The sequence below is a fragment of the Schistocerca piceifrons genome, chromosome 3 (genome assembly GCF_021461385.2).
Source record: "Schistocerca piceifrons isolate TAMUIC-IGC-003096 chromosome 3, iqSchPice1.1, whole genome shotgun sequence".
NCBI classification, from domain to species: domain Eukaryota; kingdom Metazoa; phylum Arthropoda; class Insecta; order Orthoptera; family Acrididae; genus Schistocerca; species Schistocerca piceifrons.
This window is the reverse complement of record NC_060140.1, coordinates 933110145-933135625: the sequence shown is the minus strand read 5'-3', so window position 1 is coordinate 933135625 and position 25481 is coordinate 933110145. Positions and strand designations below refer to the sequence as shown.

The 25481-nt window shown below is 45.6% G+C and overlaps 1 non-coding gene across 1 annotated transcript; it reads left to right on the top strand.

Moving 5' to 3' along the window:
- Positions 1 to 2692: 2692 nt before the first annotated feature.
- Positions 2693 to 2767, top strand: Trnas-cga. Its single transcript has one exon. It is a non-coding gene; the product is annotated as a tRNA-Ser (tRNA).
- Positions 2768 to 25481: the final 22714 nt, after the last annotated feature.

The following is a 25481-nucleotide window of genomic DNA, read 5'->3' as shown; positions in this document are numbered from 1 at the left end:
AAGATTACCGATATTGACATTACATCAGTCTGCAAGAGGACTATTACTAACGGGCTTGTACCACAAAAGATGGACGCTATTCACGTTAAGTAAATGTTTCCAGTTCATGCAAATAAAGAACCGTATTAATCCATGAGTGCATTTGTATTGTAGGGGTACCAGAAATGCATAAGAACATTCTTCCCCTTGCTTCCTTGCGGTACAAGACTCTAAAAGGACCATTCTTCTCTTGAGCACTCATATGGTCCCTAGCTCACGAGCCGGCCGCGGTGGCCGAGCGGTTCTAGGCGCTTCAGTCTGGAATCACGTGACTGCTACGGTCGCAGGTTCGAATCCTGCCTCGGGCATGGATGTGTATGATGTCCTCAGGTTAGTTAGGTTTAAGTAGTTCTAAGTTCTAGGGGACTAAGGACCTCAGATGTTAAGTCCCATACTGCTCAGAGCCATTTGAACCTGCCTCACTGATTATCCGAAACACTTGATTCTACTTTTGTATCACCAATAGAACCGCCTATGAGCCCCGGAAGAATCCGGCTCTTATGTATGGCGCTTTGGAACATGTTGTTGTTGTTGTTGTTGTGGTCTTCAGTCCTGAGACTGAGACTCTCCATGCTACTCTATCCTGTGCAAGCTTTTTCATCTCCCAGTACCTACTGCAACCTACATCCTTCTGAATCTGCTTAGTGTATTCATCTCTTGGTCTCCCTCTACGATTTTTACCCTCCACGCTGCCCTCCAATACTAAATTGGTGATCCCTTGATGCCTCAGAACATGTCCTACCAACCGATCCCTTCTTCTGGTCAAGTTGTGCCACAAACTTCTCTTCTCCCCATTCCTATTCAATACTTCCTCATTGGTTATGTGATCTACCCATCTAATCTTCAGCATTCTTCTGTAGCACCACATTTCGAAAGCTTCTATTTTCTTCTTGTCCAAACTATTTATCGTCCATGTTTCACTTCCATACATGGCTACACTCCATACAAATACTTTCAGAAATGACTTCCTGACACTTAAATCTATACTCGATGTTAACAAATTTCTCTTCTTCAGAAACGCTTTCCTTGCCATTGCCAGTCTACATTTTATATCCTCTCTACTTCGACCATCAACACTTATTTTGCTCCCCAAAAAGCAAAACTCCTCCACTACTTTAAGCGTCTCATTTCCTAATGTAATCCCCTCAGCATCACCCGACTTAATTAGACTACATTCCATTATCCTTTTTTTGCTTTTGTTGATATTAGGTAACACAAAATGTGGCACGCATACTAATTAAAGTCACAGAGTCTGTTGGTTTGGTTTGCTTCAATATCCTATGTTCGCTGTTTAAATTACGGACGACCGACAGCAAACAAGCCGTCGCTCTGTGAAACACTGCGGAGAGGTCTGGAATTTAACTCAGGACGCTGGAGCGAAGTTTGGCGATCAAGAGCTCTAAGCGGTCAACTCTATATCCCTTTCTGGCGAGATATCAGCGGTGAATGTTGTAACTGGTTGACGGTAAGTAGTAAAAAGTCATGGAAAGGCAGTGGCTGTGACATAGGTCGGGAGCTTTCTGCAACCTTATTGGCGCATTCAACATACACCTGTCACAGGCTGCTCAGATATCGTGCCCAAGTTGGTTCTTTATCTGTCGATGATCTTCTGACAAATCGAAATCGATTTCCTTACAATTAGTGTGCCCGGCGACGGAGAAATAAAAGAGTGCTGTTAACAGAAGCTGCACTGTGTGCTCCTGGTATATGTAACATAATTGGCCGTCCTCAGCACATGAGCTTTATAACTTGTGCCTACCGGTACGTTATCACCGCCTAACGCCAAGACAGTGTGAGAGGTAGTGGGGGAAGCGTTTGGAGAGCCGTGTCGCAGACGCTCATCGGCAACGGCGAGTGGCTGTGGGTACTGTGTGCCTCTTGAGTAAGCTCGCCTCCACCAAAGCAAACGATGTTACGCGCCATATCTTCGCGTGGAAACAATTTCTGGCGTAATATTGAAAGATATTATCAGGGCACGTGTTGTGAGGGACGAGCAGTTCCTGGGGACGTGATCGGCTTAAGCCATGAACCGGAAAACCGGTCCGATCTCTGGGGGCCGAGCACGTCTTGATCTGTAAGGGGACCTACACTGCACTGCCCATCGCCTACCACTTGCTGCACTTGTCTGCCCCTACGTGAGAACAAAGCAGCTCTCACTTCTATCCCTCCTATTGTAACCTCGCTCTTTCTCACCTAAGCGTATGGCATTTATCAATTTCAACAACTTTTAACTCCAATATGACGAATATGACGTACATTCGAAAGAATACTTGAGAACAATCAGTAAAACTATGGCTTTACTTTTCCTGTTTATCATATTACTGACGATACTTCATTGTAGCCAGTTGTAATCAACTCCCTCATACATCTCGGGTTCTTATCTAGAATCGCATACGTAATCTTTAGTTAATGTGCCAGTTTTGAATAAGAAGCACGGCTACTTACTAAATTCAAAACAAATACAACATTTATTTCGGATTTATTTCTGTTCTTCGCAATACATTTCTTTCATCCACAGCACCATCTTCGCGGCGGCTCCTACCTAATCCACTACGCAAATGGTAATGTGTAAAGATGGCGTGAAATCCATAGATAAAATAAGCAGTTTGGAAGGTAGGAGACGAGATACTGGCAGAAGTAAAGCTGTGAGTCGTGCTTCGGTAGCTCAGTTGGTAGAGCACTTGCCCGCGAAAGGCAAAGGTCCCGAGTTCGAGTCTCGGTCGAGCACACAGTTTTAATCTGCCAGGAAGTTTCAATTACATGTTATCTTTGTAAGCAGCGTACCTTCTGCTACTTATTCAGATTGCATTCAAACATGTATCCTGAAACATACCCTGTATAAATGAGCTGTTCTACATAAAATTTAACCCCAAGAACTAATATTCCAACGCTGTGTACTACAGTTTTAAAACGAATAGAACATACTGAAAACAGATAAAATTTACTTCGCGCTTAGCGGGATTAAACGGACATTTAAATGAATTCTACGATTGTATTAACTTGTGACAAGCTCATAATTTCAAGAGCGTGTAAATTCTTTTCTAGAATTGCGCTGCAGACAAATTTAGTGCAGTGGGCATGCATTCCTCAGTATGCTAATCTAAACTGTTCTATTCAGAAACCTGACATTTAAAGAAGTAGTAAAAAGGCCGTACGTAATGTGATGTATTGCCAGCTCTCTCTCTCTCTGCATCCCGTAGATGATGACTTACCTTCTGACCTGAGCAGAACGTAAAGAAATGGCTGAAGTGTATAGCTGATTGAATTTTTGAGGCCGGCCAGAGTGACCGAGCGGTTCTACGCTCTTCAATCTGGAACCGCGCGACCACTACGGTAGCAGGTTCGAATCCTGCCTCGGGCATGGATGTGTGTGATGTCCTTAGGTTAGTTAGGTTTAAGTAGTTCTAAGTTCTAGGAGACTGATGAACTCGGAAGTTACGTCCTTTAGTGCTCAGAGCCATTTGAACCATTTGGTTTTTTGAGAAATGTGTCTGTAAACTGATTATAATAATGGCTCACTAAGACTGGTATCGGTGCCAAAGGGAAACAATTCTGTAAAGTTACAGTTAGTAGCTCTATACAGGTTGCGAAGTGAACGCAGTACCGTGAAAATATATTTTCTCTCCTATCACTTGTGGCTACTCAGATTCGACCGTTATCGTCAGGAGCAGATTCAAATGGCTCTAAGCACTATGGGACTTAACATCTGAGGTCATCAGTCCCCTAGACTTAGAACTACGTAAACCTAACTAAGGACATCACACACACACATTCATTCATGCCCGAGGCAGGATTCGAACCTGCGACCGTAGCAGCAGCGCGGTTCCGGACTGAAGCACCTAGAACCGCTCAGCCACAGAGGCCGGCTCAGTAGCAGACCTACCTGCCCAGATAGCTGAGAGCGTTAACGTTTCCCTTCAGGGATTCGGGGTGGCGAACCAGCCCAGGGTTGAACACTGACGAATAAACCTTATAAACTTTGATTATTATTTTGTCTAAGGCACAGTCAGGGCTGCACTAAGTCACACAATATGAAGAAAAAAAATCACTGTTGGAGGGATGTATTTATTATTTATTTACCAATAACGCGTTTCATCGGATTCAGGCGTCTTCAGACTCGCTGAATATTAGGCAGTGTTTGGTACGTAGGATACCGAGCATAGGTGAACTTCCTAGCAAATAACTGCCCTCGTCACACATTCAGGAAACATTACATGGTGTCCTTGTTGAGATACGCGACGTAGTCCAACGAATACAAAACAGGATCAGGCCTACATAGATCTGTCACAATGCCAACATGGTGATGATGCAGGCATGGGGTTAGTGTGGGGGTGGTGTGGTGTGGCTACATTTTAGACAGGCAAGTTGCAGTCAGGATGGTTGTCATTTATCTTGCTTTGCTTAGTGGGGCCGAAGCCTTTGTGGCCTATTGTGCATGCTGGCATCGTTAGCACAGACAGACCGCCTGGACTGTGCAGCCACGTGCTTGCTGGGGGTCACTGGTGTGGAGACACTGCCCCCAGATATGGCAGCGGGCTGCGGTCATTGTAGATGGCGCACAGAAGCGTAGCAGCTGGCCATTTGGAAAAGCCTGTATCCCAACCTGCGGTTTCGAGAGGGAGGGGTTAGAGGGACGTAAGAGTGGCTCTAAGTTGGCTGTTTCATAACGGCACATTGATGAGAACACGTCTGCTACTGCCGACCCTCTCTCCTGGTGCAGTCTTTTGGGACAGCAATTTCCCCTATCCCCAGTACATGTGTTGCATTCTGATCCGTTGATTACGAGTGCTGGTCTTTTTCACGTCAATTCAGATGTGTAATTAGAACAGTGAAGAGCATTCCATCAGTTGCAGGTACCTGTATTTGCTTTCCTGAATTTCGAACACCTGAGCTGCAGGGTGATCGTCGAGCAATGCAGTGGAAGGCGTTTGTTGCGAAATCTGACGTCAAACAGCGATAGAAGTAATCCTCAGCTGTATTCTTACAGGTAATACGCTTGCTAAACTCCTCTCTGCCCAACACCAGCATCTCGTTAGTTGAACATATTTCCCACCAAAAATAAAGATACTACCTTTCACTCCAGCCTTTCTTCTGGCAGCTTGTAGGTGAAGGGTAGAGTTTGAATACATTTGGCACTGGGTTCGAATGGTATTGTGAAAAGTTTTCCCTGCAGAGTAACACCAATTGTATGGCATCGTCAATTTTTGAGATGTATTGTGATTTTAGACATTCCTTGACTTGTGCTATGCATACAGTTGTGTAATTAACACCGATCTTTGTGATTAATTACGACCGATATGTACTTTTGTTTTCCAACCAAAATAAATAAAGTATACTAACCTAACCTTTCTCTCCTGTATCTGGACAGTTTCCATGGGGAGTGCGCTTGGGTTTTGCATAGAGAAGGACTGTTGTTCATGTCCTGAAAAGGGCACCACCACTTTTAATATCCCGCCAATTCTAGTGTGTGTGTGTAGGGGGGGGGGAGGGGGGCGGAGGGGATGGTATGTGAGCACAGCAATGGGACAATGAAATTCCCGCCAATATTCGAAATTCTCGCCTATAGGGTTGGTTGAGGGAAGGAAATTGGGAGGCTTGGGAAGGGAGAGTGGGTGCAGACTCACGTGCCAGCTGGAGAAATCACATGATATCATCTGAGAGTGGTGAGTTTAGGGAATGGATGGTGAGATAATTAATTGATCAATTTAATTAATTAGCATATCAATTTTATATCAAAATTGAGAGGTGCTGCCCATATCCCACAACTCACATACCGTCACAAGCTATGAAAATACATTTCGTTTCCTCCTCTACTTCTGGGAGCTTCACATTTTTTGTGAGATGGGAAACAATTACTGAAACTAAATACTAGTGCAAAACAGTTTGTGATATGGCTGAAACTTTTCGCTATGCACTGTGGTTTCATTTTCTGCCATTTTTCGTAGTTATTTTATTAAGTACTGGGCATGTTTATTTGGAAGGTACGTTTTACGTATTTCTCGCTGGGAAGGTGTGCTACCACTGTGGTCCACGGCGCTGCTTGTCGTCCAAAGGCTGTCACTGAGTCTCAATGCCAAGGGCGATGGTCCATCAGAGACTTGAACAGTTTCGTAGAAGTGGTCCCATTTTGTGCTTTTGTTGGCGAGAGGGGTTCCTGTTCTCACTGGCGGGGGAAGGAGGGGAAGGGGGGGGAGGGGGAGGGCAAGGACCGCTGTGCTGGCACTTGCTATCCCCAGACAGTAACTGAGCTTGATATTTCGCCATTTCTGTATGGAGATCAAAGGATAGGCTGCCGTGGTGCCGCCCAGCCAGCATGAAAATGGATTGCTTTTGGTCCAAAGTTTTGGAGTATCCAATCTAACGAGCTGACCCCCCCCCCCACGTTTCTCCCCCCCCCCCCTCCCCCCAAAACACAGACACACACACACACACACACACACACACACACACACACACACACACATGTGCACCGTGCTTGGCGCGAAGAGGCTGACCAGTTGGTGAGCACTGTTCCATGCCAGCACCAACCTTTTTTCGTTAATGTGTGTTCTGCACTCGTAGAGTGGGAAGCCTCTGCTGCATTTCTCTGTTTTTACGTGAAATAAGCAATTTTCTTGTTCGCCTCATTAGCAACACATCTGAGTCGCCACCCTTCCCCACGACATGTGTTTTTTCTTAAAGTGCTGATTGCCGCTCGCTAGCCGATTTTGGGGAAATTTATATGTGACAATTGTGGTGGTGTGATCCATATTCTGAGCAGGTAAGAAGTTACTTGTTCTGATATGGATTTTGTGTTACAGCTTTTATGGTTGTTTTAGCCCCATTTAACTTGCGACCTTCCCAGATAAGGGAAACCTTTCTGCGTTTTCTCCAAGCAGTCTTCCATATTACTTCATTAACCCTTACCCCACAGTGTTAGTGCCATTTTATGTAATTTCAGTTGAGATTTCAGACAACTTTGCCTTCTGTCAGTTTTTATGTGACTTCTGTCCATTCAGCTGAGAGACTTAGATTTCCTACAGTGTCCCCATAGTTAGGCGACCAACAAATAAAAAATATAATCTGCTCCATACCTAGGTTGTTCTCATTGTAACAATATAGCCATTGTGCACAGTGGCCAAAATAGCGATCAGTTGTTTAGCATCCAGAGAAAGTGAAGAGCATTCCACTTGCTCATCTGGTGTGACAGTAAATTTTTTTATTTACCAGTGAGAGATATTTCTATCTCCCCTAAGTGTGAATCTTTGTTTCGTGTTATTTCACGAAATTTTGATTAACAACGTTGCACTGTTGGGATATAGCAGGCAGCAACATTTTATAGCAAGTTCTGTCATACCTCGCGCCATAGTCAGATTTATATTTACAGCGACAGTGTAAAGTTTCAAATTATCTGCGCCACGCTCGAACCTTACCATCTCCTCTTAACAAATGAAATCGGCATTCATCTGACCAGACCTTGGTTTTCTCGCCCTGTAGGGTCCAGTCAATACGGTCACTAGTCCAGGAGACGTGCTGCAGGCGATGTGGTGCTGTTAGCAAAGGCACTCGCGTCGGTCGTCTGCTGCCACAGCCCATCAAGGCCAAATTTTGCTCTGTCTTACAGGATACGTTCACCGTACGTCCCAAATTGATTTATGCGGGTGTTTCACGTAATGTTGCTTGTCTGTCAGCACTGACAAATCGAACGAAACGCCGCTGCTCTCGGTCGTTAAGTGAAGGCCGTCGACCACTTCGTTGTCCGTGGTGAGACGTAATCCCGGAAATGTGGTATTCTCGGTACACTATTGACACTATGGAGCTCGAAATACTGAATCCTGTAATGATTTCCGAAACTATCTCGCATGTGTCTGGCTCCAACTACCAGTATGGATTCATCTACATCTACAAGGATACTCTGCAAATCACACTTCAGGGCCTGGCAGAGGGTTCATCGAACCATCTTCACAGTTATTCTCTGTTATTCATAGGTATTTACTTGAATTTAGGGCTTTTAGATTAGACTGATTTATCGTGTAACCGACGTTTAACGTATTCTTTTTAGCACTCATGTGGGTGACCTCACACTTATCATTATTTAGGGTCGATTGCCATTCTCTCTATTAATTTCTGTCTTGGGGCATAATCACGTCGGAAATCTTTTGTCACGAATCACGTGAGTGAAAATGACAGCTCAACCAATGCACTGACCTTTTATACCTTGTGCACGCGATACTGCCACGTCTACATCTACACCTACATACATACTCCGCAATCCACCATACGGTGCGTGGCGGAGGGTACCTCGTACCACAACTAGCACCTTCTCTTCCTTTTCCACTCCTTAACAGAACGAGTGAAAAATGACTGCCTATATGCCTCTGTACGAGCCCTAATCTCTCTTATCTTATCTTTGTGGCAGTTGGCGGCAGTAAAATTGTACTGCAGTCAGCCTCAAATGTTCGTTCTCTAAATTTGCTCAGTAGCGATTCACGAAAAGAACACCTCCTTTCCTCTAGACACTCCCACCCGAGTTCCTGAAGCATTTCCGTAACACTCGCGTGATGATCAAACCTACCAGTAACAAATCTAGCAGCCTGCCTCTGAATTGCTTCTATGTCCTCCCTCAATCCGACCTGATAGGGATCCCAAACGCTCAAGCAGTACTCAAGAATAGGTTGTATTAGTGTTTTATAAGCGGTCTCCTTTACAGACGAATCACATCTTCCCAAAATTCTACCGATGAACCGAAGACGACTATCCGCCTTCCCCACAACTGCCATTACATGCTTGTCCCACTTCACATCGCTCTGCAATGTTACGCCCAAATGTTTAATCGACGTGACTGTGTCAAGCGCTACACTACTAATGCAGTATTCAAACATTACAGGATTCTTTTTCCTATTCGTCTGCCTTAATTTACATTTATCTATATTTAGCATTAGCTGCCATTCTTTACACCAGTCACAAATCCTGTCCAAGTCATCTTGTATCCTCCGACAGTCACTCAACGACGACACCTTCCCGCACACCACAGCATCATCAGCAAACAGCCGCTCATTGCTATTCACCCTATCCAAAAGACCATTTATGTAGATAGAAAACAACAGCGGACCTACCACACTTCCCTGGGGCACTCCAGATCATACCCTCACCTCTGGTGAACACTCACCATCGAGGACAACGTACTGGGTTCTATTACTGTGGTGTGCGTACTGTAAGACCTTCGGTACACACACCATCAGATTATTTGACTTGTCGCTGTAACGAAGTAGGCGAGTGTCAGCAATATGTCTCGTGGTCTTATCGTGGCGTGTTTATCTTCTGCCGTTAGGTCAGACGATAGAAATGCCACTTGCACACTTAAAGTAGCAGATTGACGGTGACCAACTTTAAACAGAACTTGATTAATTTTCACACACATTTATTAAAATAATAAAAAGTGTAGACCTTACGTAACTTGATTCTGGTGCTATTTACAATTCACAATCTGAAGTTCCTTTGGTCTTGGTATGTTAATCTTATTCTCACATATCTCTGATACTTGACAAAGTGTCTATACATTTCTCTTCATGGCTATGTACAGGAATACGGTAATTTTATTAGGCGCAGACTGAAACTTGACTATAGACTCGTGCAGATAAATGCAGACTGACTAATCGGAGGTCTGTACACTCATTATAATACCTTGCACGTTGAGATATCACTGGGAGAGGGTGATCCGCGAGGAGAAAAGGTTCTACGTTAGCAGCAATCTCATTAGCCGGATCGGCAGAAGCAGAATTTGGTCCATCTCTAAGGCAGCGCCATCTCGTAGTGCGGAGACGGACGAGCGCTGCACCGGCGCTGTTGTGCTTAGCGGGGCGCGCTCTAGTGGGAAAGTAGTTTACACGCTGACTATGCGGAACTATGTACACATCAATTACTTAAGAAGTCTTCTAGCGACTCACATATTTGGGAACCAATCCCATATGTTCATGCCTTAGTTAGGAGTCTGCAGTGGGGCACCGAGTCAAACGCTTTCAGGAAGTCAAAGAATATGGTATCCGTCCGATACCCTTCATCCATGGTTCGCAAGATATCATGTGAAGCAACGGTGAGTTGCGTTTCCCAGGAGCGACGCTTTCTAAAGCTGTGCTGATGTGTGAGCAGCAACTTCTCTGTCTCAAGGAAATTCATTATATTCGAACTGAAAATATGTTCGCGAATCCTGCAACGAACCGACGTTAAGGATATGCATATGCATATCGCTATCCCACGACTTTGTCGCTTCAGTGTACATTGTTTGTGGATATGTAGGTTTCCTAGAATAACGGTTGTACTAAAGTGGAGTTACTGGCTGCTGCTGTTGGACGCGTTACGTGAAGTGTTCCTGGAAGCGGCGGCGCCTCGGCTGCCGGTCACGGCCAGCCGGAATGCAGGAGTCAGGGAAAGAGAGCGGACGGTCGAGCAGTGAGGTAGCGGCGTGGCCGCAGCCAGTGGTCACCGCGCAGTAGAGGAGGGGCGGGGCGACCTTTCGGTGACGGTGTGACGGCCGGCGGGCTGCGACCCGCGGCTCTCGCCTTGGGCTCCCCTGGGTGCCAAATTTGGAGCTGCAGTCGCCAGTGGCTCCGTTCCCGTCACCACAGGAGACTCTGCGGTCCACCGGACATGGAGAGCCCGTACCCCTGCGATAACGCATGTGAGTATACCATGAAAATTCGGCTGACTAGACAGGTGTCCAACGGAATTCCTGTACCAGCTGTTGTTGTTGTGGTCTTCAGTCCTGAGACTGGTTTGATACAGCTCTCCATGCTACTCTATCCTGTGCAAGCTACTTCACCTCCCAGTACCTACTGCAGCCTACATCCTTCTGAATCTGCTTAGTGTATTCATCTCTTTATCTACCTCTACGATTTTTACCGTCCACGCTTCCTTCCAATACTAAATTGGTGATCCCTAGATGCCTCAGAACGTGTCCTCTCAGCCGATCCCTACTTCCACTCAACTTGTGCCACAAACTCCTCTTCTCTCCAATCCTATTCAGTACCTCCTCATTAGTTATGTGATCTACCCATCTAATCTTCAGCATTCTTCTGTTGCACCACATTTCGAAAGTTTCTATTCTCTTCTTGTCCAAACTATTTATCGTCCATGTTTCACTTCCATACATGGCCACACTCCATACAAATACTTTCAGAAACGACTTCCTGACACTTAAATCTATATTCGATGTTAACAAATTTCTCTTCTTCAGAAACGCTTTCCTTGCCACTGCCAGTCTACATTTTATATCCTCTCTACTTCGACCATCATCAGTTACTTTGCTCCCCAAATAGCAAAACTCCTTTACTACTTTAAGTGTATCAGTTCCTAATCTAATACCCTCAGCATCATCCGACTTAATTCGACTACATTCCATTATCCTCGTTTTGCTTTTGTTGATGTTCATCCTATATCCTCCTTTCAAGACACTTTCCATTCCGTTCAACTGCTCTTCCAAGTCCTTTGCCGTCTCTGACACAATTACAATGCCATCGGCAAACCTCAACCTTTTTATTTCTTCTCCATGGATTTTAATACCTACTCCGAACTTTTCTTTTGTTTCCTTCACTGCTTGCTCAATATACAGATTGAATAACATCGGGGATAGGCTACAGCCCTGTCTCACTCCCTTCCCAACCACTGCTTCCCTTTCATGCCCCTCGACTCTTATAACTGCCATCTGGTTTCTGTACAAATTATAAATAGCCTTTCGCTCCCTGTATTTTACCCCTGCCACCTTCCAAATTCGAAAGAGAGTATTCCAGTCAACATTGTCAAAAGCTTTCTCAAAGTCTACAAATGCTAAATCTATTTTCTAAAATAAGACGTAGGGTCATTATTGCCTCACGTGTTCCCATATTTCTACGGAATCCATTCTTCCCCGAGGTCAGCTTCTACCAGTTTTTCCACTCGTCTGTAAAGAATTCGCGTTAGTATTTTGCAGTCGTGACTTATTACACTGATACACTCCTGGAAATTGAAATAAGAACACCGTGAATTCATTGTCCCAGGAAGGGGAAACTTTATTGACACATTCCTGGGGTCAGATACATCACATGATCACACTGACGGAACCACAGGCACATAGACACAGGCAACAGAGCATGCACAATGTCGGCACTAGTACAGTGTATATCCACCTTTCGCAGCAATGCAGGCTGCTATTCTCCCATGGAGACGATCGTAGAGATGCTGGATGTAGTCCTGTGGAACGGCTTGCCATGCCATTTCCACCTGGCACCTCAGTTGGACCAGCGTTCGTGCTGGACGTGCAGACCGCGTGAGACGACGCTTCATCCAGTCCCAAACATGCTCAATGGGGAACAGATCCGGAGATCTTGCTGGCCAGGGTAGTTGACTTACACCTTCTAGAGCACGTTGGGTGGCACGGGATACATGCGGACTTGCATTGTCCTGTTGGAACAGCAAGTTCCCTTGCCGGTCTAGGAATGGTAGAACGATGGGTTCGATGACGGTTTGGATGTACCATGCACTATTCAGTGTCCCCTCGACGATCACCAGTGGTGTACGGCCAGTGTAGGAGATCGCTCCCCACACCATGATGCCGGGTGTTGGCCCTGTATGCCTCGGTCGTATGCAGTCCTGATTGTGGCGCTCACCTGCACGGCGCCAAACACGCATACGACCATCATTGGCACCAAGGCAGAAGCGACTCTCATCGCTGAAGACGACACGTCTCCATTCGTCCCTCCATTCACGCCTGTCGCGACACCACTGGAGGCGGGCTGCACGATGTTGGGGCGTGAGCGGAAGACGGCCTAACGGTGTGCGGGACCGTAGCCCAGCTTCATGGAGACGGTTGCGAATGGTCCTCGCCGATACCCCAGGAGCAACAGTGTCCCTAATTTGCTGGGAAGTGGCGGTGCGGTCCACTACGGCACTGCGTAGGATCCTACGGTCTTGGCGTGCATCCGTGCGTCGCTGCGGTCCGGTCCCAGGTCGACGGGCACGTGCACCTTCCGCCGACCACTGGCGACAACATCGATGTACTGTGGAGACCTCACGCCCCACGTGTTGAGCAATTCGGCGGTACGTCCACCCGGCCTCCCGCATGCCCACTATACGCCCTCGCTCAAAGTTCGTCAACTGCACATACGGTTCACGTCCACGCCGTCGCGGCATGCTACCAGTGTTAAAGACTGCGATGGAGCTTCGTATGCCACGGCAAACTGGCTGACACTGACGGCGGCGGTGCACAAATGCTGCGCAGCTAGCGCCATTCGACGGCCAACACCGCGGTTCCTGGTGTGTCCGCTGTGCCGTGCGTGTGATCATTGCTTGTACAGCCCTCTCGCAGTGTCCGGAGCAAGTATGGTGGGTCTGACACACCGGTGTCAATGTGTTCTTTTTTCCATTTCCAGGAGTGTAGTTCGGTAATTTTCACATCTGTCAACGCCTGCTTTCTTTGGGATTGGCATTATTATATTCTTCTTGAAGTCTGAGGGAATTTCGCCTGTCTCATACATCTTGCTCACCAGATGGTAGAGTTTTGTCAGGACTGGCTCTCCCAAGGCTTCAGTAGTTCTAATGGAATGTTGTCTACTCCTGGGGCCTTGTTTCGACTCAGGTGCTTCAGTGCTGTATCAAACTCTTCACGCAGTATCATATCTCCATCTTCATATTTCTATCATATTGTCCTCAAGTACATCGCCCTTGTATAGACCCTCTATATACTCCTTCCACCTTTATGCTTTCCCTTCTTTGCTTAGAACTGAGTTTCCATCTGAGCACTTGATATTCATACAAGTGGTTCTCTTAGCATGAATAGCAAATATTGAAATTGTACCTTTTTGAGAGATTAAGCTTCTCACTGGCTTGATCCAGTCCGCCACGAATACCTCTCTTGAGCCAACCTTTTGACCTCAAAGTAGCACTTGTCTCTTACGCCCCCAATTATTTGCTGGATGTATTGCAATCTTTGTCTTCGTCTTCAGTTTTTAAATGGTTCTAAGCACTATGTGGCTTAATATCTGTGGTCATCGGCCCCTTAGAACTACTTAAACCTAACTAACCTCAGGACATCACACACATCCATGCACGAGGTAGGATTCGAACCTGCGACCGTAGCAGTCGCGCGGTTCCGGACTGAAGTCCCAGCCGCGGTGGCCGAGCGGTTCTAGGTGCTTCCGTCCGGAACCGCGTGACTGCTACGGTAACAGGTTCGAATCCTACCTCAGGCATGGATGAGTGTGCTGTCCTTAGGATAGTTAGGTTTAAGTAGTTGTAAATTTTAGGGGACTGATGACCTCAGATGCTAACTCCTATAGTGCTCAGAGCCATTTGAAGCGCACTGAAGCGCCTAGAACAGCTCGGCCACAGCGGCCGGTTACAGTTTTTACACTCTGCAGCTTCCTCTAGTACAATGGAAGATATTCCCTGATTTCTTAACAGATGCCCTATAATCCTGTTCGTCGTTCGTTTCAGCGTTTTATGTGTTCCTTTCCTCTCCGATTGTCAGTCATTACCAGTGCACGTAATTTTCAACGCTCTTCTGTTGCAACACATCTCAAATGCTTCGATTCTCTTCTTTTCCAGTTTTCCCAAAGTTTGTGTTTCAGTACCATCACTCACTGTGCTTATACGTCATTGCCTGTTACCAGCGCCTTTGTTGTGGTGAGTAATGGTGAGTAAGTAAGCTATTGTACCCACAATAACCTTTCCTACCCTCAAGTATTTGACTGTTCGGCTAAGAATAGCTCGTGATAAGCGCCCTTCCCCACGCCCCCATCTCACAACTGCCCGTACGAACGAGGCGGCACACGTAGCATCGCTTCCCTGCGGTGTGTGTGGAGGGTTGTGGGCAAGGACGCGCAGATATGCAGAAAAATTAATAATTTTTAATAAGGTTTAAGTTCAGTAAGGTAAAAAGTTCTTGACGCAATGCAACAGCCGTATGTATTGTAGAAATTTATTTTATTTTATGAACTTCTATGTGCTACCAGTTTCAGCATTACATTGATGCCATCTTCAGGGATCAGTATAATGCCGAAACTGGTAACACATAGAAGTTCATAAAATAAAATAAATTTATAAAATACATACGGCTGTAGTAAATGATTGCATCAAGAAGTTCATGCCAGCCGTTGTCCCACAGTCCATAGTGGATCAACGAAGAATGTAAAAAGTGTTCCTTTCTCTACGTCACACTCTTAGGTGTCGACCTGAATAGGAGCGATGTCAATGGTCGACGGTGTTGGCAGGAGTGAGTGAACCATGGCCGAACACAGCGTCAGGAAGGAAGTGGTCGACCTAGAGAAACGACAGAAAGTGAGGACCGTGCAGTCTTCGGAGAGGTTCTCAGAATCCCGGATTCATCGTTATCATCGATCAGACTTGCAACTGGTGCTGCAGTGACCACAACGACCACCCACATTCGACCCGCAGAAAGGGTGTTGAAAACACTGCGCCCCTTGCGCCGACCTCTGTTCATCAACAAGCCCATTTGCAATGGTGTCGGGCAAATTCGGCCTGGAATCTCACTGACTGGACTAGAATTGTCTTAAGTGACGGGTTCCGCTTCGAACTGAGCCCCAATGACCACCGGAGACGTACCTGGAGACACCCTGGACGTAAGTGGGATACCAGACTGACAGTCGCACGCCATACGAGCCGACAATCAGGAGTGATGGTTTGTGGTGCCACTTCATTTCATAGCAGGACATCTTTAGTTGTCATCCGCGACACCCTTGAAGGGGAACAGCTCCTTGGCACCTGCACTGCTGCAGAGAGGCAGACTGCCGGCAAATCTGTAAATCAAGTGGAGCTCATTGGAGGCACGATGACGACCAAGGAGTATCGTACACTAGTTGTACTTCTACACCCCTCATGACTATCCTGTTTCCCGATCGCAATGGCATTTTTCAACAAGATAATGCGCCATGTCACAAGGCCAGGAGTGTGTTGCCATGGTCCGAGGAACACAGTGGCGAGTTCCAGTTGATGTGCTGCCCCCCCACCCCCCCAACTCGCCAGATCTGAAGCCGCTAGAACTCATCTGAGATGTGACCGTACGTGACGCCAGAGCTCATTGCCCTCCTTTCACGGAATTTACGAGAGTTAGTTTACTTGTGTGTGCATATGTGCCAACTACCTCCAGAGATCCATCAAGGTCGATTGCTTCATTGCACCGTCTGTCGCGGCTGTTATCCGTAACAAAGGTGGTTATAGTATTCTCACTGATCAGTGTATGTTGTGCTAGAAAATGGCAATAACGCCAAAACAAGCTTATAGAACGAAACCATAGCAAACTTTAAGCTGCTAACAGGAATTAATTATCCATTAAAATGTTATACAATGACCATATTACGCTGTACACCCTACAATGCGGAAATCTGCTACGATGTTCTTTAACGAGACTCAACCCTCGGGTGAATTTCATTTCGCCCACCCTTTTTAAGTGGAATGAAATGACCACAGTTAGGGAAAAACAAGAATGGACAAAGTAAGGAATGTAGAGATTAGAAAGGGCCTTAAACACGAAAGTATGAGAGAAGAAATTGAAAATAAGGAGATTAACAAGCTGCGATATCGTCGCGAAAAAACACAGTGACCCGTATATGTAATAAGCTTCCTTTGATTTCCGTCGATGGTCACAATTTTGTTCTGTCAAACAGAACAAAATTGTGACCATAGACGGAAATTAAAGGAAACTTAAAAGAGATTATGATGGTATGGGCGTGTTAAGAGGATGCATGGGCAGAGACTCCCCAGAATTATGGAAGAACTAAAGATGGATGGGAAAAGACCTAGAGGGCGCCCAAGAACACGGTGGAAAATGGGAGTGAGAATATCTGTGGAAAGGACAGGTGTGACCTGGCAGCAAGTGGAGGAAGAAAGTGGTGGGGGGACCGAGCCAAATGGAGAGGACTCGTCAGCACCCAGACCCGGACGTAGCTGCAGCGGGATCCGGATATAGATAGATAGATAGATCTTGAACGAAACAGTGTGGACATTATTCAACACGTGCAAATCTTACAAATGTTGAAAATAAAATGATTAGAATGTTTCGTGATGCATTGTTCACCACGAATGTATTTCTGAAACATATACATGCATGCATGTATCCAGCCTAAAGGGTGTGCGACGTCATACTAATAGGCGGACTCATATTCCAAAGTTCTCTGTAAATTCTATTCGATTTTGTAATCACTGAAACAGCATCACAACCTGCAATTTATGTTTTTTTTTTCACTCAACTTCTGGGTGTTCCACTTTTTGTGCGGCAGTGTAATTAATCCTAATAATGAGTAACCATTAATGAAAACCAAAGAGAAATCTGAAAGTGAACTAAAGTTCAGAGAAATGATACGAAAACAACAAGACTCCCCAATGACACTGTAATTGTATCACAGATGGCGAAGGATTTGGAAGAGTCATTGGACAGGATGGAATAAAATTTTTAAGACGAACATGAATTAAATCGAAACGATGGTAAAGGAGTGCAGCTGAATGCAGTCAGCTGATGTTGAGGGAATTAAATTAGTAAATAATAATTTATAGTACTGTAGCAGAAGAATATCAGAGTAAGTGGCTGTAGCAAAAGTAAAGAGGCTATAAAATGGATGTTCACAATAACAAAAGAAAGTTTCCTGAAATAGAAACGTGTTTTAAAATCAAGTGGAAATATTAGTTTTGGCTTCTCGTTTCTCAAAGAATTTGTTTGCAGTGCAGCCTTTAATAGTGAAACGTGGACGATAGACAGTTAAAACGGAAAGAGAATAGTAGTTTTTGCATTTTAGTGTTACTGAAAAATGCTGAAGGTTACAGGGATAGATTGGATACGTAGTGGAATGGCGGAAAAGTGCTTTATGGTTTCCCTTGAAAAAAAAAAAACAGTAATTGACAGAGCACATCAAGGAATAATTAATTTGGTTGACAGAGCATATCGAGGAATAATTAATTTGGTAAAGGAAAGCCGTGTGAGGAATAAAAATTATAGAGTACGATCAAATCTTGGATAGGGTATCTGGGTTCAACTGGATGTAGGTTGCTGTAGGTTTACAGAGATTGAGAGATAAGAACACGTTAGAGCAGAGGAGAGCTACCTCTATCTAATCTTCAGACTCAGGACTACAACTACAGTGAGACCTAACAGCTAATGGTATTGGGGGCCCAGGACTGAAATCAGGCTGGAAGTACAAATAAGAAAATTCGGTATGGCTGACACAAGAAAAGTTGTCATTAGTGAATATTTCAAGGGGTGATAATGAACTAGGCTGATCGGTTCATACGTCATCGCTATAGTTACGTCATATGCGTTCTACTCGAACAGGCATCAGTCCTTATGTAGCCTCCTTCCATAGCATAACTCTTTTATTTCGTCTCTTCAGATGGGCAGCACATTGCTTCAGTTTTCTTAACATATAAACGCAGGACAAGTTGTAACTAACAGTTTAAAAATATATGTCACAAACGCTTATCTAGATCAAGATCACGGAGTAAGTGAAATATTCACTTACGATCTTCAGTTCTGTATCTCAAAATACATAATTTAGGATCCTGTAGCGTATTTATAATTTTGAGCCAAAAAATTTGGACACCGTGAATGGGATGTCAGAGAACTACACTACTGGCCATTAAAATTGCTACACCAAGAAGAAATGCAGATAATAAACGGGGATTCATTGGACAAATAAATTATACCAGAACTGACGTCTGATTATCTTTTCACGCAATTTGGGTGCATAGATCCTGAGAAATCAGTGCCCAGAGCAACCACCTCTGGCCGTAATAACGGCCTAGATACGCCTGGGCATTGAGACAAACAGAGCTTGGATGGCGTGTACAGGTACAACTGCCCGTGCAGCTTCTACACGATACCACAGTTCAGCAAGAGTAGTGACTGGAGTATTGTGACGAGCAAGTTGGTCGGCCACCATTGACCATAGGTTTTCAGTTGGTGACAGATCTGGAGAAGGTGCTGGCCAGGGCAGCAGTCGAACGTTTTCTGTATCCAGAAAGGCCCGTACAGGACTTGCAACATACAGGTCGTGTATTATCCTGCTGAAATGTAGGGTTCCGCAGGGATCGAATGAAGGGTAGAGCCACGGGTCGTAACACATCTGAAATGTAACGTCCACTGTTGGAAGTGCCGTCAATGTGAACAAGAGGTGACCGAGACGTGTAACCAATGGCACCCCATACCATCACGCCGGGTGATACGTCATTATGGCGATGACGAATACACGCTTCCAATGTGCGTTCACCGCGATGTCACCAAACACGGATGCGACCATCATGATGCTGTAAACAGAACCAGGATTCATCGGAAAAAATGACGTTTTGCCATTCGTGCACCCAGGTTCGTCGTTAAGTACACCATCGCAGGCGCTCCTGTCTGTGATGCAGCGTCAAGGGTAACCGCAGCCATGGTCTCCGAGCTGATACTGCTGCAAACGTCTTCGAAGTGTTCGTGCAGGTGGTTGTTGTCTTGCAAACGTCCCCATCTGCTGACTCAGGGATCGAGACGTGGCTGCACGATCCGTTACAGCCATGCGGATAAGATGCCTGTCATCTCGACTGCTAGTGATACGAGGCTGTTGGGATCCAGCACGGCGTTCCGTATTACTCTCCCGAACCCACCGATTCCATATTGTTCTAACAGTCATTGGATCTCGACCAACGCGAGCAGCAATGTCGCTATACGATAAACCGCAATCGCGATAGGTTACAATCCGACCTTTATTAAAGTCGGAAATGTGATGGCACGCATTTCTCCTCCTTACACGAGGCATCACAACAACGTTTCACCAGGCAACGCCAGTCAACTGCTGTTTGTGCATGAGAAATCGGTTGGAAACTTTCCTCATGTCAGCACGTTGTAGGTGTCGGCACAGGAGCCAACCTTGTGTGAATGCTCTGAAAGGCTAATCATTTGCATATCACAGCATCTTGTTCCTGTCATCTTCCTGGTGTAGCAATTTTAATGGCCAGTAGTGTACGTGTTGTGCGCTGAGTACTTTGTAGTACATTTACAGACAAGGGAATAGCTTCATATTGAACTGTCTCCTACCTATTAGTAGAAATGCTACAATATTTGGGCTGAGAACATGTAGCCGTTTCCTTGTTTTATAAGAAACGACAATTACTAAAACGAAGTACACTCAGAATCACAATCAAAGGACTAATTTTTCGAAACCCCGTAACTGTCACCCCTTTCGACGCTTACCGCTGAAATTAGGCTGAAAGGAGACATAACGTTTCTCTGTAACGGTGCAAAGCTGTGGCGCCGCGCCATGTCACCCTCGGGCCTTCATACAGCAAAGCGTCGACGCATGCGAAATAAAAGGCCAGTGCTCAGAACTTCATGTGGTTTAATGATGTCACACTGGCACCCAGTTTCTCCACAATTACTCCCAGTGCCACATGATGGGCCCTCCCCCCTTACCCACATTTCACTCTCTCTTCTCCCGCCTTATGGGGTAGCATAACGTGCGTCATTGAACCTACCCCTTTCCTTAGATTGTTGATTCCCAAACATCAAGGGCAACCAACATCACTGAATGTGATCGTACCCCTTTGGAGTGCAGTGTACCCGCAATTTTAGCTTTGGTGTACAGGGAGGACCCATTAGGGACCGTTCAAAACCATTGAGCGAAGTTCTATCGAGATCCGAAGCAGCAAAGCGTGGCTATGCTTTTTAGGCCCTTCTGTTTCACACACTGCTATGGAGTCATGACACATGGGTGCGACATTGACACATCGCTGAATAAAACGGCCAAAGCTCCATGTAAAACCCTGCCAGGTTAGTAATGCCCTCGTTCCAAACCAACCGCCTTTGTTGAGCACTTAAGAAATGTATCTGGACAGAGACAGAGTGTGACAAAGTCCTAGGCGCTCGCAGCTATGCAACCCCTCCGACACCCCTCTGATTCCGGATTGCGTACTAGCAGCCACAAGAACAGTGGCATGGCTTTCCACCAGGGTCCGCCTGAACAGGTAAATTTTTAAGGTGCTCAACAAACGCGCATTGGTGTCACGCTGTGTTGTCGAACTAGGTAGTCTTTTTTATGCATGTGTCACAATGTCACATCCATCCATGACCACGCCACAGGTGGGCGCGAAGCAGGGGTGCTCAAATAGCATAAGCACCCTTCGCTGCATCGTATTACGTTCAGATTTTGCCGAATGGTTCCGAATGGTCCCCAATGGTTCCGTCTTGTACACCAGAGCAAAAATTGCGGAATCAGTGGGGTGACTGCAAGCGCGTAGGATTTTGTCGAAGTCTGGTCTTTGTTCAGGAACATTTCTAAAGTGCTCAAGAAAGGCAGTTTGTTGGCAACTCAGGTGTTGCCATACTGGAGGGGTCTTACAAGGACTCTTAGCCATTTTATTGAGGCATGTGTGAAAGGCGCACCCACGCGTCATCACGCCACGGCAGGATGTGAAACAGGAGGGCTGAAAAAGCATAACCATCCCTTGGTGCTTCGGATCATGATGAAACTTCGACGACAGCGCCCACCGTGTACAGTGTGATTACGTTCAACTGTGTTCCTGGGTCACGATGTTCTTTGAGTAGAGTTGAATCATCCACGAGTGTAATAGTGTAAAAGGTTGTCTAGAACGTCGTCCTTTTGCGCGGTACGACTGCCGCTTTCGACCGCCAAAGTCCTTAAATTCAACGCACTAAGGGAAGAAGGGAAAGCAGAAAGGTGAAACGAGTTTATAGAGGGTCTATACAAGGGCAATGTTCTTGATGACAATATTATGGAGATGGAAGACGATGTAGATGAAGATGAAACGGGAGATATGATACTGCGTGAAGAGTTTGACAGAGGACTGAAAGACGTAAGTCGAAACAAGGCCCCAGGAGTAGAGAACATTCGATTAGAACTACTGATAGCCTTGGGAGAGCCAGCCCTGACAAAACTCTACCATCTGGTGAGCAAGGTGTATGAGGCAGGCGAAATCCCAAAGAAATCAGGCGTTGACAAATGTGAAAATTACCGAACTATCAGTTTAATAAGTCACGGCTGCAAAATACTAACGCGAATTCTTTACCGACGAATGGAAAAACTCGTAGAAGCCGATCTCGGGGAAGATCAGTTTGGATTCCGTAGAAATGTTGGAACACGTGAGGCAAAACTGACCCTACGACTTATCTTAGAAAATAGATTAAGGAAAGGCAAACCTACGTTTCTAGCATTTGTAGACTTAGAGAAAGCTTTTGACAATGTTGACTGGAACACTCTCTTTCAAATTCTGAAAGTGGCAGGGGTAAAATACGGGGAACGAAAGGTTATTTACAATTTGTACACAAACCAGAAGGCAGTTGTAACAATCGAGGGGCACGAAAGGAAAGCAGTGGCTGGGAAGGGAGTGAGACAGGTTTGTATCCTATCCCCGATGTTATTTAATCTGTGTATTGAGCAAGCAATAAAGGAAACAAAAGAAAAATTCGTAGTAGGAATTAAAATCCTTGGAGAAGAAAAAAAAACTGGAGGTTTGGCGATGACATTGTAATTCTGTCAGAGACAGCAAAGGACTTGGAAGAGCAGTTGAATGGAATGGACAGTATCTTGAAAGGAGGATATAAGATGAACATCAACAAAAGCACAAAGAGGATAATGGAATGTAGTCGACTTACGTCGGGCGTTGCTGAGGGAATTAGATTAGAAAGTGAGACACTTAAAGTAGTAAAAGAGTTTTGATATTTGGGGAGCAAAATAACTGATGATGGTCGAAGTAGAGAGGATATAAAATGTAGACTGGCAATGGCAAGGAAAGCGTTTCTGAAGAAGAGAAATTTGTTAACATCGAGTATAGATTTAAGTGTCAGGAAGTCTTTTCTGAAAGTATTTGGATGGAGTGTAGCCATATATGGAAGTGAAACGTGGACAATAAATAGTTTAGACAAGAAGAGAATATAAACTTTAGAAATGTGGTGCTACAGAAGAATGCTGAAAATTAGATAGGTAGATCACATAACTAATGAGGAGGGTTTGAGTAGAATTGGGGAGAAGATAAATTTGTGGCACAACTTGACTAGAAGAAGGGATAAGTAGGTGGGGCATATTCTGAGGCACCAAGGGATCACCAATTTAGAATTGGAGGGCAGCGCGGAGGGTAAAAATCGAAGAGGGAGACCAAGAGATGGATACACTAAACAGATTCAGAAGGATGTAGGTTGGAGTAGGTACTGGGAGAGGAAGAGGCTTGCACAGGATAGAGTAGCATGGAGAGCTGCATCAAACCAGTCTCAGAACTGAAGACCACAACAACAACAACAACAACAAGGGAAGTGGTGGTTTCATTGACTTGCTTTATGCCACTCCGTAAGGCCTTTTCGTGTCTATTCCGAGCGGCGCCTTGTCAGATATGTTTTCCTCGCGCACCCATAAGAAAACTGCTTGATTTCAACAACAGGCGTTGCGTTTGTGACCTCCGCCGCAGACGCGTCAAAAGGAGGGGTGAAATGTGGGTGAGAGGGAGTGTGACGACCTTCCTATTCACGCTGGTGTTGGGCATAATTACGGTGAAATTTGCTGCCAAGAGGTGACATAATTAAACCACCTTACACCTCGCATGAACTCGGGAGCTGTGGCCTTTTTTCGCACCTTTGAACCAAATTTCAAACTTATGTGTCGCAATGGCAAACAGTTGCGAGGTTTCGAAGAAGTGATCGTGTAATTGTGTTGCTCAGTGTGGTTTTATTTTACAGCTTCTTAACGAAAGTCAGGTTCACTGACACACAGTGAGCTGAATTCCATTTCGCTGACGGCCAGAGGGGAGTAATATACGGGTGTCGCAAACGTATCGCTGTAATGACTAGAAGATTTTTTTTAACTTAATCTGTACTACTGTAAACCCCGCCTGGGAAGAGCACAACTACTAAAGCGGTGTTCCAATTGCCTCGTTTGACAGCTCCGCGGCCGCACAAGAATGAGAGCCAATGACGCGGACGGACCATTACTGCCTGTAATATATGGAGTGCAGCGCCGTCGTACGTTTCTTAATCGTGGCTAACCGTGTTATTAACAGTGAGCTGGAGTTAGTGTCCCCGTTGATTGTGCCTCGGTTGTTTTAGGGCACGGTAATTGCGTTTATTTATTAGCAGTGTAAACTCGGGCGCCGAGAGAAAAGCAAAAACCAGTGAGAGCATTTTAATAGGTCTCACGCGCAGGAAGACGGGGCGGCCGGAGTAATTGCGCGACATCGCGTATTAATCTCAATTAGCGTCCGCTGCGGCCAGACGGCGGCGCCTTCGCCACAGCGTTGGACGGATCGCCGTGTGTCGCTCCGCGGGGCGTCAGCAGATCTAAGCTGACGACGAATCGGTCACGATTCGCTCTGTGGAGGGCACTGATTTTCTTCGCCAACAAGGCCCAGAATTCTGTCTCACTTCTAGACTAAATAGCGCAGGTAGTTGGGCTTACGTGTGAATGGAGCGGGAAAACGTGTTAACGCGTGGTTCAACGGAAAGCACTCTTTTCCTTGCACTGTGTAGGTATAAACGTAGATGTAGAAGATGTAACACCCCACCCGTCACTTATCTGCGTTTGGTTTGTGTTCACACCAGGTAATTGACTAACAGATCAACAGAGAGTGCAAAATTGCCGCAATGTCGGTTAACGCAAAGAAAGTAATAAGGCCCTGTGACTCCTGATTGAACTGCGGTGGCAGTGCTGACATTAATTGATTCAGAATTGATCCCTTTTAATTAAAAATGGGTGCACATTGATGTTATATTCAGCTATTGAACACCAGATGCAAATATTGAACATAAAATTAATTAAGAAAGTGACTTGGGATTTCGACTACTTGATTGAAAATAGATGCAGTCGATTAGCACAGATTTATTTTAACTCCCAACCTTCAATCATCACATTGCATAACTCTCCTAACAGGCAGTGGTAATAAATTGCGTTTGCTTGGAGTAAAGCGCGATAACTCAAAAGTAATTCCTATCGACTGACCCAGGTGTAATGCAAAGTGCGAGAAGAATTCTACAATACACAGCCCATGAAACCCTCGTGGAAACTTTGCTGACGTGATCCAACAAATTAATCAGTGGCCGGAGCGGGCGCAATATCACCGAATACACCGTGGCGGAGCGTCGTCGTTGTGTGGACGTCGGCCGACCTCGTGGTGCTGCAAGGCTGCGCTCGTCTATTCACTCCTAGCTATCTTGCCCAGTACATAGCTGAAACAAAACTTCCTATCTCCAAGCTCAATCGTTCCATTTGCTAACTCCTAAACTGCAGAGATGCTCACTCTCTCTCAGGCAAGCTGAGTAAAGAACGCCACGTCCGCACTCTAGGCAATCTGGGAACGGAAGACCACTACGGAGACTTCTCCCAGTCCGCTCTTCGTCTCGGTTTCCCCTCCAGCAAAATCACTTACGCCAATTGCAGCGCAAGTCGCGTTAATTATGCATCGCTTCCGAGCGCCGACCAATGCTTGCTCTGGGAAGTGAACAAATT